At 40.0% G+C, this 4,966-nt stretch overlaps 1 long non-coding RNA gene across 1 annotated transcript; it reads right to left on the bottom strand.

Moving 5' to 3' along the window:
• Positions 1-2,204: 2,204 nt before the first annotated feature.
• LOC147800321 (uncharacterized) lies at positions 2,205-4,351 on the bottom strand. The gene is made up of 2 exons (XR_015428079.1): positions 3,462-4,351; positions 2,205-3,235 (listed from the first exon to the last, which is right to left on the bottom strand). It is a non-coding gene; the product is annotated as an uncharacterized LOC147800321 (long non-coding RNA).
• Positions 4,352-4,966: the final 615 nt, after the last annotated feature.

The raw sequence follows: 4,966 nt of genomic DNA, 5'->3' as shown, positions 1-4,966 counted from the left end.
TGTAGCCTAATGTAAATCATTTAAATTGTGTACCTTTGTGTTGCAAATCTTTCTTTTGCGTTGTGCACGTGTGACCATTGTGGTGGTCCCATTTCTGATACCACACCGCAACGCAGCGTCTTGCACATGCGTACTTAGGCAGGGTTTCCCGATGAGGCAGACGACTTTTTTCATCACACGAGGGCGCACCTTTTTGCGCTTCACTAAAATTTCGTTAAAACAAAAATGCTACTGGCGTTTGTTTTTATTTTTGTTCTTTTTATCTTATTTTTGTTTATTTTCAAACTTTTATTCATTTTTGGGAGTGAGATTTGGGTACGCAAAAGCTCTGCGTTGCAGTCACGACTTGGTCAACTGCGCGTGAGCATGCTGTGGTTTGTGGCTCTAAGAAGTACGTGTGCGTGTCAGAAATGATTCACAACTAGAGTCGCGTTTTGTTTACACTTTCTGGAAGTATTTTGGCGGCGGTTTCTTTTGGATCCGCTACACAAAATCTTCGACGTAAACGAATCCGGCAACATGAGCGGTTCGCGTTACGGGTATGTCTTTGTACATAAAAGCCTATTCTTTCGGAGGGAATTATTCTTCGAGTTAAACGGAGTTTCGAGTTAACCAACCTTGATGAGTTATCAAGATTTTACTTATTTTACTCTTACTGTTGTCCAAATTTTAGGAGAAGCAGTTGTGTGGAAAAGAGGAAGTGTTGCGTCGCCGCGGTTCATACTATGGCGCCATGTGGTGCCACTGCGACTGATCATGATGTGCATCGGGTGATAGCACTTTTAGCCTGGAGATAAATGACTTTAGGGAAAAGCCACGTTTGATTGTTCGCAGTGTAATTTTAGCTCGCTGTTGAGTTTGGAAAACGACAGGTTCACTTAAAGTGGGCCTCCAGCACTGGTAGCCGCCCTAAAATACAATTACGTGACTGTATGCTGGTTGTGCATGATTGAATACTATTCAAAGCCGCATGATGGGGACGTTTTACCTGGAGTTGTTAACTGTAAAATATTTAGGGGTATCTTTATGTACACGCTCCTCATTTCAGGAGTCTACGTAACAACGTCAGGTGATACCTGACCTAATTTAATCAAGAGTCGTCATGGAATCTTTGGTCAGGGAACCAGACTGGAGCGTTAGGGTTGCATTCCACTAAGTGGCTAAAGATTTCTACACGTGAGTTCATGATATTTTGTGATTTCCCTGGGTATTTACAATGCGAGGTGCCAAAATCGGGGAGGGGTGATAGATATATTTCTATAAAGCATCACTTAATTGGGTTTTGTAGCTTGCAAGTGGCGTAAATCTGTGATGGAAATTGGGGGGATGGCCGGCCATGGATATTTGAAAAGTGGGGGGCAACACCATATGCATTATATAGCGCCTATGTTCATGATAAAGATGTATGTGTGTGATCAGTGTACCAAATTCACGAAGTATCTTACATCAGAATGGCATACATATGGCTTTTCAAATTTGCTTTCCCTTTTTAGTGATATTGCAAACATTGTAGTCGTGAAATCTTGTACATTCTTTGTAGTCCGCTTTATTTTTTGGCTCATCAATGAAAGGGGTGATTCACAGCCCCCCCTAAAACAAGTAGGGGGATATATACCCCTTTCCCGGGATTCACGCCCACTCCAAAACCTCATACTTGAATGGGCCTGTTTTGCATAGAGGCGGGCGGCTACAATCAGAGCTGAGCGCATATAGCTTATCTACTGTTTGGGGTGTTTTGGGGAAGGGCAAATAAAAATATGCTTGGCTAGCCCTTTTAAGATTTAAAAGGAATCTTAACTTCTGGTCACGATCTTGAATTTCCAGTGATGGCAGTGAAACACGCAAGGCCAACTTTTTAAGAGTTACCAAGTGGCCAAGTCAGAGAGTCACCAAGTTTGCACTGTTTTCTATGGGCGCGTATTCAGTGTAGTGTAACTCATTGATCTCCATTATAGACTGGATTATGACGTCGCGCATTGTTTGTGTACAAATGTGCGGCCGAACAATGGCGGCGCCTCCGGAGGGTAATGTGATGCTGTATATTTCTAGTCAACCCCAAATCTTTTTCCAATGGGATGATGGCTAAGCCCTCGGCCTCCCTCCAAAAACAAGCCAAAAAATAAACAGAAAATGCAAGAATATCATTTCAGGAAATAACTGACCATTTTCTTATTAATTAACTAACCCACTGGAAAGCAATAATGTTAATGTGTTTTTGTGGGTTTGTTTTTAATTCATTTTTTACACCTATTGTCTACGGTCTCGCCTTAGCAATATGTGACCCTCTCTGTAAAAATGAGTGTTAAGTCGCCAAAGCCACTTTTTGAGTTTTTATTTGTATTGGAAAGAGCAAATTGATTTTTTTTTAATTTAACACTCAGTTGACGCCCTGATGAAAGTGGTACTCCATGGTGAAAAATGCTGTAGGTTCCTATTTGATTTACACTTTGCAAAATTATTCTGAAGGACCTTTTTCTCCAAAGTAGCTCTGGTGACATTAAGACTCATTTTAACAGAGTGGGTCACATATTTTCATTTTGGGTCGGTTCAATCGTGATTTGTTCGCTGTGTAAAACTTTGAGAATTCCAATAGGACATGCAATAGGTTTTGCCAGTAAATATGATATCCAAACTATCTATGTGTTTTTCGATCTGGTTTCGATGAGCCAACACTGAAAAAATCATCAGTAAAATGATTTTAATTTTACACACTCTCAGGAAAAGCTGTGCTAAATAAAATTCATTTATATATTGACTAAATTTTATTGAAAACCGACATGCGGTATACAGAAGTGTGAGAATCTCTTCTGTGAGCACAAAGTAAGCGCAGCTTTAAATGAGCGACTAAACTAACTTCCTGCCGTTTTTAAAACAGACACTTGTTAATCGGCTTGAAAAGTTGAGTTCACAACCTGACTTAAAGATTAAGTTGAGTTCACAACCTGACTTAAAGATTTACATTTAAAAACTACTTTCCGACATACAAAGTCAGTTTTAAAAATAATTCTGTTACGTAGACAAAGTTTCTTTCATTGAGTTGACTTTGAATTCACATGTTTGTAACTTCATTCAACAGAAACGTCAGCACTCTGCTTCTCACTTTGGTTTCATCTCTGCCCCGAAGAAGAATTCTGTCACTCATATCACATCGTCTGTAACACGATTTGTGTTCAGTGCGTATTTATATCCGACAAACACAAATCATAGCTGTCTTGGAGATTTTTTCCAGTGAAATCTGGGTAAAATAAACGACAAATTAGGCATTCAGTTTTTGAAACCACTTTTGCTAATAAGTAACATTTCAGACAGTCCCAACTTCGAGATAGTGAAGTTTCATATACAAAGCCTGATAGGCTAGATAGACTGTCATAAATTTCTTACTAGACCTATATAGGCTTAAAGTTAAGCATTATAAAGTACAACTTGAGAAACTTTCTGAAACTGAAGAAAGTGCGACTCACATTTCCTTCTGTTCCTTCTTCCAAAAATTGAACTTGACGTTGTTCTCCGGTAATTCACTGCTGCGTAAACCTCAACCATTATTCTTTCCAAATTTATCCACTCCAAGTGCAGAATTCAGTTTTTCTCCGAAATCTGACGATTGAAGCACAAAAACCTCAACCAGTTTTTGAAAAACTCCATTTTAAAGGACACGCAACGAAATTCCCAACGCTTGTTATTTACCCTCCCGAAAATATGTATACGCGGTACGCGATGTCCTATCCAGTCAATGAGTGCAACTAAGGCCGTGTCCGAAACGGGCTTCCAGAGCTACGGCTAGGCCTATTGTCTACGTGTCCCCACGCATTTCCAATGGAGCAAAAACCTAGACCTAGCTCTAGACAAGAGATTTCTCCTCAGAAATAGCGGTGACGCAAAGGTTGCGTGACGCAAAGATATTGTGCGTAAAACCAAGCCAAACTAAGGCACTTGACAACGGTCTGTGTAAATATATGCAACATTCCATACGTTCTACATCCACGTGGCATGTTTCACCTGCTTCCTACCTGAGTGCGTGACTCGTGCTAGACTAGATTCACGTTTTGTCTGTATCTTCAAAATCCATGGGCGTGGCTCTAGTTTTAGATTTGTAACAGTGAGAAGATACGATCGACACGGATAGTGTGCATTATCTCACTCCAGTTCTTTATTATGGTGTCGCCACAAGAAAAACCCCCAGCCCAGTCAATCTAGAGCTAACACGAGGTGTAAAGGCTATTAAGGAAACTTCTGCCAGCAACTAACATGAGGTAGATCTTGGACATCTTGTGGTGTTGTCTGTACCAGCGCTGTGGGGTGAATGACTCACTGAACAAAGAGCTGGCAATAAACTAATGTTGAACAAGCGTAGCTATCAAACGAGGGCGCTGCGCAAGGGCTATATGTAAATGACCTGTCACAGATTAATAACATTATCGACCAAGTTCCAACTTCTCCGACGACTTCACCAATAGTTTTCGCATTGTCATTCATATGTGCGTACAGCGTAATACAAATGCGATGCTTTTGGCAGAGGGATCCAAAGGCACAAATTTGCGAATGAGAGGATCCATCAGTTAGAAAGGGATTTTTTTCTCAATACGTCGGGCCCGGGGGCATGATGTGCAAAACTGGCGACGCCAATATTCAATATACTCAAATGGATTAATTGTGAATTAAAACCAAACGTATACACTGTAAAAACAACGTAGTTTAAACACATTTTTGCACAAAGTTTTTGACATGTTTAGTGTTATGTGTTTAGGAATGCGTTGAAATGGTAAACGGATTTCGAAAAGCTAAACATATAGCTCGGCGTAGCGTTACATTTCTAAACACATTTAATAAATATGTCATGGGTTGAACGGTGTGGGGAAAATGAGTAAAAAAGTGTTTAAGCTCTTAACCTTGTTTTTACAATGTCGTTGTGAAATATTTGATATTAAGATTCCATCTGATTAATTTTGTAATTTTACACTGCACAGAA

The sequence above is a fragment of the Acanthaster planci genome, linkage group LG01, assembly GCF_054643075.1.
Source record: "Acanthaster planci isolate LZ-2023a linkage group LG01, COTS_SCS, whole genome shotgun sequence".
Classification (NCBI taxonomy): Eukaryota; Metazoa; Echinodermata; class Asteroidea; order Valvatida; family Acanthasteridae; genus Acanthaster; species Acanthaster planci.
Note: the sequence above shows the minus strand (reverse complement) of the source record. Positions and strands in the feature narration are given on the sequence as shown.